The following is an 8,614-nucleotide window of genomic DNA, read 5'->3' on the forward strand; positions in this document are numbered from 1 at the left end:
TCTTTCTCGCGTTTTCCACTTTCAAGTTTCTTTAGTTAGTTTCCTCAGACAAAAGGTTTCTTTGTAGCTACACAGTGGCCAGGTCCACAGAATGTTGCAGATAGCTGCTGAAAACATCCCTCCTCCACTTGAGAATGGCTTGCTCTCCCTCTCAAGCGGAGAGAGCTGGGATTCGATATTTAATTAAGTGCCTCTGTTCACTTGGCATTTAGAGGCACTAGGGGGCGTTAGTGCTCTACACCCGGTGAAATGCCTGTTTCGTTTGTGATTTTCCTTTGTGAAAAACAACTATCCACAGAGTGTTTTGTGCCAATTTTCCATCCTTTTAGATTGTCGGAGAGCATTTTACCTACGTAGAAACAGAAAACGAATAGAAAGAGCGTTGCTTTGCGTTTAATAAAAGCTTAGGGCGGTCTCGGTGGTACGTTAGTGAAGTTATCTGGGGACACCTTAGCCACGTACATTGTGTTGGAGAGGCACCGAGAATTCAGGAGTTCTCAAAGTTCGAGGACACAGTTGCCTTACACGTAGGCTCGGTGGCAGCCGTGGACATGGCAGTGATTTGGAGAATGTTGTATTAGTCGGCTCTTGCTGTGATAATGCTTTGCAACAAATCTCCCCAAAACTCACTTACGTAAAGAAGAATCTAGTTTTCTGGGACCTGTGGGCTAGCTGCAGCGGCTCTCTTGTAGACCTCTCGATGGCGGGTGTTGCTCCATGCCGTGGGTCAGTTTGAGGTCTGTCCCGCACACCTTACCGTGGAGCCCAACTGTGAGGCTGCAGGTCCCCGTCTTCTCGCAGAGTTCACTGGAAGGTAAGAGGTGAGCCCAACCACACAAGGCCACGTAAGGCCTCTGCGACTCATTGAAGGCCATCGTGTCTTCCCTTGGCCTCCTGGGAACCCCCTGGCCCCAGGATGCAGCTTCCGTAGCCCAGGGCAACCGGCGGAGGGGGGCGGGCGGGGCTGCAGGAGGGTGGAACGCCGAGGTCACAGAGGGTGTGGGTGTGGCCACCTCTGCTGTGACTGAACCAAGGGCAGGGGGGCAGGGGGTCCAGGGCAGGGCCCTCAGAGCCCGGTAGGCCCAGGGGGGCGGCGCAAGCACCTAGGCCCAGGCCGAAGAGCGCCTTCTTGGTCTGCGCGGCAGGCCGGCCTCTCGCCTTGCCACTCAGGCCGCCCTCCCACTTGAAGTGTGTGTGGCACGCGTCCGCGGAGTACACCTCGCTGCACAGGTAGCCGTGGGACTGGGCGTCGTAGCTTCCTGCGGGGCGGCCGGAGGTCCCGCAGGCGGGTGGGTCCCTGGCACAGACGCGCGGAGCGGCTCCCACCCGGCCCCCCTGAGAACCGTCGCCGTTCCGTAAGGCGGGGCGCCTGCTTCAGAATGTAAATCACGTGTCCGCTCTATGGATACGCTGTTTAGTTTACCAGGCAAGACTTTCTTGGTGAAAGAAGCAGCGTTGGCTTGCATTCTCGAGCAGGCTTCTCATCTGGCTGTGCACTGGTACGCTCTCTCTGGGTGTGCTAGTCCGCAGGGCAGGGCATCCCCTGGGCAGGGTGGAGCGTGATCTCTGCGGCCTCGTCCTGCAGCTCCTTCCTTTCATTCTCAATCATCCTGCCCACGGTGGCCTCCTCTCAGGCCTGCATACTTACAACGGCGCATTGCCCGTGCTGCCCCTCTGCAGGAAGTGTCCCTCTGTTTAGTTTGCAGCTGACTGATGCTGCCTCACCCTTCTCATCTCTTCTCAGGTGTCACTTGGTCAAGAAAGCGTCCCCTTACCTACTCAACTCATCACGTCCCCCTACCGTAGCTCACGTGACACCACGCACCTCTCGCTTATGGCCGTCGTCGCCTTTCACATCCAGTTTCAGGTAGGTAAGTTTACCCCGTGGTCCGTGAGGAAGAAGAGATCACGCCTGTTTTGCTTACTCTTGATTCCCAGCGACTAGCCTGGTTACTGATAACCTCTGTTAGAGGAGAGAAAGGAATGCACCCAATCCCTGGTGAAGCCCTGACCGTTTTCCTTTCTAGTGTCCCTCGTACTCCTCCCTGCCATCTGTGTCGCCCTTACTCCGCGTCTACCGTTTATGAGTTTACACCTGGGTTACGGTGACTGCTTCGGAGAATCGCATGCCTTTCTACCTCCCTCGCTGCGACCTCTCCCACGCCTCCCAGGGCTCTTGGGTTATGCCCTTGCCCTCTTCCGAGCCGTCCGTGGCACCCGCTGTCATCCCCATACGGCCAAGCTCCTAAGACTGACACTCAAGGCCCTCCGTAATCTGGCTTCAGTTTCACTTTCTAGACGTTTCAAGGAAGAGCGGGGTCTAAATATCTGTGCACCTCTGCTCCGTTTCATATCTACCCACGAGGTTAATTTTTTTGTTTCTTCCAGTCCATCTATTTTGCACCTCCTTCTCTGCGAAGACTTCACTGAGAATCCAAGCGATTTGTGGATCCCTTCTCTCCCCTGAAGCTGTAAACAGTTTAACAAGACATATGCGGAACTGCCGTAAGGTAATCTACATCTTATCTTCCTCTCTGGTATCTAACCTCCCTGAGAATGGGGGTACATCTCTGTGTTCTGTGCAGTTTTCAGCACAGTACTCTACACGTAGTGAATATTTGGTAAATGAACGAATAAGTGAATGAGCCACCAAGATAAGGGTATTGTCTCATTCTTTCTCTCTTTTTCCACTTTCAAGTTTCTTTAGTTAGTTTCCTCAGACAAAAGGTTTCTTTGCAGCTACACAGTGGCCAGGTCCACAGAATGTTGCAGATAGCTGCTGAAAACATCCCTCCTCCACTTGAGAATGGCTTGCTCTCCCTCTCAAGCGGAGAGAGCTGGGATTCGATATTTAATTAAGTGCCTCTGTTCACTTGGCATTTAGAGGCACTAGGGGGCGTTAGTGCTCTACAGCCGGTGAAATGCCTGTTTCGTTTGTGATTTTCCTTTGTGGAAAACAACTATCCACAGAGTGTTTTGTGCCAATTTTCCATCCTTTTAGATTGATGAAAATAATTTTAACTACGTAGAAACAGAAAACGAATAGAAAGAACTTTGCATTACATTTAATAAAAGCTTAGGGGGATCTTTGTGGTACATTAGTGAAGTTATCTGGGGAAACCTTAGCTACGTACATTGTGTTGGAGAGGCACCGAGAATTCAAGAATTCTCAAAGTTCGAGGACACAGTTGCCTTACATGTAGGCATGGTGGCAGCCATGGACATAGCAGTGATTTGGAGAATGTTGTATTAGTCAGCTCTTGCTGTGGTAATGCTTTGGAACAAATCTCCCCAAAACTCAGTTACATAAATAAGAATTTATTTTTCTTGGACCTGTGGGCTAGCTGCAGCGGCTCTCTTGTAGACCTCTCGATGGCTGGTATTGCTCCATGTTGTGGGTCAGTTTGAGGTCTGTCCCACACATCATACTGTGGAGCCCAATTGTGAGGCTGCAGGTCCCTGTCTTCTCACAAAGTTCACTGAAACATAACAGTAGAGCCCAACCACACAAGCCCACTTAAGGCCTCTGCAACTCATTTAAGGCCATGGTGTCTTCCCTTGGCATCCTGGGAACCCCCTGGCCTCAGGATGCAGCTTCTGTAGTCCATGGCAACCGGTGGAGAGGGGGCGGGGCTGCAGGAGGGTGGAACGCGGAGGTCACAGAGGGTGTGGGTGTGGCCACCTCTGCTGTGACTGAACCAAGGGCAGGGGGGCAGGGGGTCCAGGCAGGGCCCTCAGAGCCCGGTATGCCCAGGGGGGCGGCACAAGCATCTAGGCCCAGACCAAAGAGCACCTTCTTGGTCTTCGCGGCAGGCCGGCCTCTCACCTTGCCACTCAGGCCACCCTCCTACTTGAAGTGTGTGTGGAACGCGTCCGCGGAGTACACCTCGCTGCACAGGTAGCCATAGGACTGGGCGTTGTAGCTTCCTGCGAGGCGGCCGAAGGTCGCAGGCGGGTGGGTCCCTGGGATACACGCGGAGAGGCTCCTGACCGGCCCCCTGAGAACCGTCGCCGTTCCGTAAGATGGGGAGCTTGCTTCAGAATGTAAATCATATGTCCACTAGATATGCTGTTTAGTTTACCAGGCAAGACTTTCTTGGTGAAAGAAGCAGCATTGACTTGCATTCTAGAGCTCATCTTGCTGTGCACTGGCACTCTGGGTGTGCTAGTGTGCAGGGCAGGGCATCCCCTGGGCAGGATGGAGCATGATATCTGCAGCCTCGTCTTGCCCCTCCTTCCTTTCATTCTCAATCTTCCAGCCCACAGTGGCCTCCTTTCAGGCCTACATACTTACAACAGCACATTGCCCATGCTGCCCCTCTGCAGGAAATGTCCTTCTGTTTAGTTTGCAACTGATTGATGCCTCCTCATCCTTCTCATGTCTTCTCAGGTGTCACTTTGTCAAGAAGGTATCCCATTACCTACTCAACTCATCACATCCCCCTACCATAGCTCACATAACACCATGTACCTCTCGCTTATAGCCTTCATCACATTTCACATCCAGTTTTAGATAGGTGTTTACCATATGGTCCGTGAGGAAGGGATCATGACTGTTTTGCTTACCCTTGGTTCCCAGCGACTAGCACAGTTACTGATAACCTGTGTTAAATGGAGAAATGAATGTATCCAATCAATGGTGAAGCCCTGACCGTTTTTCTTTCTAGTGTCTCTCATACTCCACCCTTCCATCTGTGTTGCCATTACTCCAGGTCTACCATTTATTATTTTACACCTGGATTACGATGATTGCTTCGGAGAATAGCATGTCTTTCTATCTTCCACCCTACAACCTCTCTTACACGTCCCAAGGCTCTTGGGTTTTGCCATTGCCCGCTTCCAATCCGTCCGTGGCATCATCGGCTGTCAGCAGACTTGCATGCAATGTTCCTTTCTTTTCTCTTTTTTTCCTTATGTCACTGGGCCATGGAAAGGCGTGAAGCACTGACACTCGCTGCCACGTGGATGTGCCCTGCGAACACGATGCTGAGCGAGAGAAGTCAGACACAAAAGGACACACAGGATGTGACACCACTGATGAGAAACTTCAAGAACAGGTAGATCCACATAGTCAGTGGGTTCCTGGTTGTCAGGGGCTGGCGAGGGGACGGAGTGATAGCTAAGGGTGTGAGGTACATTTTGGGGTGACAGAAGTGATCCAAAGCACGGCAGTAAAGATGGCTGCACAGCTCAGTAAACTGTCCCCATGCTCCCCGTTGCAGCCTGTAATAGCATCGCTCTCCGGATGAAGGGCTGACTGCAGGAAGACTGAATGCGCAGTGAGTCCTGGACCCAGACCCTGAGCTGGTGCTGCCCACATGGGGAAGTCACTGGTACTTGCGGAGCCTCCACAGAGACCGGCAGCACCCCCAGGGCCTCACAGTTCATGGCGCACCCGGCCCAAGGGCCTTCCCGCTGGTTGTCATCACCGGCTGTCACCAGACTCGCATGCAATGTTCCATTCTTTTTTTTTATCTTTTCTCTGTCCCTCAGCACGCAAAGGGGTGATGCCCTGACACTTGCTGCCACGTGTATGCACCCTGAGGACATGATGCTCAGCGAGAGCCGTCAGAAACAAAAGGACATGCAGGGTCTGACTCCACTGAGGAGAAACGTACAGAGCAGGTAGATCCACAGAGTCAGAGAGTAAGTCCCTCGTTGTCAGGGGCTGCCGTGGGGGCGGAGTGATAGCTAAGGGCGTGAGGGACATTTTTGAGGTGACGTAAATGGTCCAAAACATGGCAGTAGTGATGGCTGCACAGCTTGGTAAACTGTCCCCCACACACCGGTGCAGCCTTTGAGAGCATCGCTCTCAGGAAGAAGGGCTGACCACACGAAGACTGAATGAGCAGTGGCTCCTGGGCCCAGACACTCAGCTGGCACCCCCCACGTGGGGAAGTCACTGGGGCTTTCTGAGCCTCCCTGGAGACTGGCAGCAGCCCCAGGACCTCACAGAGCACGGTGCGCCCATCCCCAGAGCCTCCCCTCTGTTTCTCATCACCGGCTGTCAACAGACTTGCATGCAATGTTCTTTTCTTTTATCTTCTCTGCTTTACGTCACTAGGCCATGCAAAGTGGTGAAGCCCTGACACTCGCTGCCACTTGGATGCACCCTGAGACTTCTACGCTATGGGAGAGAAGTCAGACACAGAAGGACACACAGGGTGTGACCCCACTGAGGAGAAACGTCCAGAACAGGTAGATCCACATAGGCAGAGAGTGGGTTCCTGGTTGTCAGGGGCTGGCGAGAGGATGCAGTGATTGGTAAGGGCCTGAGGGATATTTTGGGGGTGATGGAAATGATCCAAAGCACGGCTTTGGATCATGGAAATGATCCAAAGCACGGCAGTAGGGAGGGCTGCACAGCTCAGTAAACTGTCCCCATGCTTCCCGTTGTAGCCTGTGAGAACATCGCTCTCAGAACGAAGGGCTGACTGCAGGAAGACTGAACATGCAGTGGGTCCTGGGCCCAGACTCTCAGTTGATGGCTCCCCACTTGGGGTAGTGACTGGGAGTTGCTGAGCCTCCTCAGAGACTCGCAGCAGCCCCAGGGCCTCACAGGGCACGGCGCCCCCTGCCCCAGAGCCTTCCCTCTGGTTCTCATCACCAGCTGTCACCAGACTTACATGCAATGTTCCATTCTTTTCTTTTATCTTTTTTCTGTTCCTCAGCATGAAAAGGGTGAACCCCTGACACTCGCTGCCACCTGGATGCACCCTGAGGACACGATGGTCGGCGAGACAAGTCAGACACAGAAGGACACACAGGGTCTGACCACACTGAGGAGAAACGTCCAGAAAAGGTAGATCCACAGAGGCAGAAAGTAAGTCCCTGGTTGTCAGGGGCTGCCGAGGAGACGGATTAATAGCCAAGGGCGTGAGGGACATTTTCGGGGTGACGGAAATGGTCGAACAAATGGCAGTTGTGATGGCTTCACAGCTTAGTAAACTGTTGCCCGCGCTCCCGTGCGGCCTGTGAGAGCATCGCTCTCAGGACGAAGGGCTGGCCACAGGAAGACTGAACGAGCAGTGGGTCCCTGGCAAAGACGCCCATTTGGCGGCCCCCCACTTGGGGTAGTGACTGGGAGTTGGTGAGCCTCCAAGGAGACTGGCAGCAACCCCAGGGCCTCACAGGGCCCGGCGCCCCCGGTCACAGTGCCTTCCCTCGGGTTCTCATCACCAGTTGTCACCAGACTTGCGCGCAACGTTCCTCTCTTTTCTTTCTTCTTTTCTCAGTCCTTCTGCATGCAAAGAGGTGAACCCCTGACACTTGATGCCACGTGGATGCACCCTGAGGACACGATGGTCGGCGAGACAAGTCAGACACAGAAGGGCATATAGGGTCTCACCCCACTGAGGAGAAACGTCAAGAACAGCTAGATCCAGAGGGGAGGCTTTGGGGCCCATGATGCTGTTCACTGTGAGGACCTGGGGCTGCTGCCAGTCTCCGTGGAGGCTCTGGAAGCCCCAGTGACTTCCCCACGTACGGGGCGCCAGCTGAGCATCTGGGCACAGGACTCACTGTTCGTTCAGTCTTTCTGCGATCAAACCTTTGTTCACTTGGCATTTACAGACACCAAGGGCATTAGTGCTCTACACTCAGTGTAATGCCTGTTTTGTTTGTGATTTTCCTTTGTGGATAACAACTATCCACAAAATGTTTTGTTCCAATTTTCCATCCTTTTAGATTGATAAAAATCATTTTAACTACGTAGAAACAAAAAATGAATAGAAAGAACTTTGCATTACATTTAATAAAAGTTTAGGGAGATCTTTGTGGTACATTAGTGAAGTTATTTGGGGAAAGTTTAGCCATGTACATTGTGTTGGAGAGGCACCGAGAATTCAGGAGTTCTCAAAGTTTGAGGACACAATTGCCTTATATGTAGGCATGGTGGCAGCCATGTACATAGCAGTGATTTGGAGGATGTTCTATTAGTCAGCTCTTGCTGTGATAATGCTTTGGAACAAATCTCCCCAAAACTCAGTTACATAAATAAGAATTTATTTTTCTTGGACCTGTGGGCTAGCTGCAGCGGCTCTCTTTTAGACCTCTAAATGGCTGGTATTGCTCCATGTTTTGGGTCAGTTTGAGGTGTGTCGCACACATCTTACTGTGGAGCCCAACTGTGAGGATGCAGCTCCCAGGCCCTGTCTTCTCACAAAGTTCACTGAAACATAAGAGGTGAGCCCAACCACACAAGCCCACTTAAGGCCTCTGCGACTCATTTAAGGCCATCGTGTCTTCCCTTGGCATCCTCGGAACCCCCTGGCCTCAGGATGCAGCTTCTGTAGTTCATGGCAACCTGCGGAGAGGGGGCGGGGCTGCAGGAGGGTGGAACACTGACCTCACAGAGGGTGTGGGTGTGGCCACCTCTGCTGTGACTGAACCAAGTGCAGGGGAGCAAGGGGTCCAGGCAGGGCCCTCAGAGCCCGGCAGGCCCAGGGAGGTGGCACGAGCATCTCGGCCCAGGACAAAGAGCGCCTTCTTGGTCTGCACGGCAGGCCGGCCTCTCACCTTGCCACTGAGTCCGCCCTCCGACTTGAAGTGTGTGCGGAACGTGTCTGCGGAATACACCTCGCTGCACAGATAGCCATAGGAGTCGGCGCTTAGC

General features: G+C 53.0%; 1 long non-coding RNA gene across 3 annotated transcripts; it reads left to right on the forward strand.

Annotated features, from left to right (window-relative positions):
* Positions 1–2,387: 2,387 nt before the first annotated feature.
* LOC137219995 (uncharacterized) lies at positions 2,388–7,944 on the forward strand. 3 transcript variants are annotated; one of them, XR_010941393.1, is made up of 7 exons: positions 2,388–2,510; positions 4,935–5,057; positions 5,223–5,333; positions 5,494–5,625; positions 6,065–6,198; positions 6,672–6,802; positions 7,236–7,942. It is a non-coding gene; the product is annotated as an uncharacterized lncRNA (long non-coding RNA). The 3 variants fall into 3 exon arrangements; XR_010941392.1 differs by having other exon boundaries at positions 5,223–5,625; positions 7,236–7,943; XR_010941394.1 differs by lacking the exon at positions 2,388–2,510 and adding an exon at positions 3,720–3,898 and having other exon boundaries at positions 5,223–5,625; positions 7,236–7,944.
* The last annotated feature ends 670 nt before the right edge of the window (positions 7,945–8,614 follow it).

The sequence above is a fragment of the Pseudorca crassidens genome, chromosome 2, assembly GCF_039906515.1.
Source record: "Pseudorca crassidens isolate mPseCra1 chromosome 2, mPseCra1.hap1, whole genome shotgun sequence".
NCBI classification, from domain to species: Eukaryota; Metazoa; Chordata; class Mammalia; order Artiodactyla; family Delphinidae; genus Pseudorca; species Pseudorca crassidens.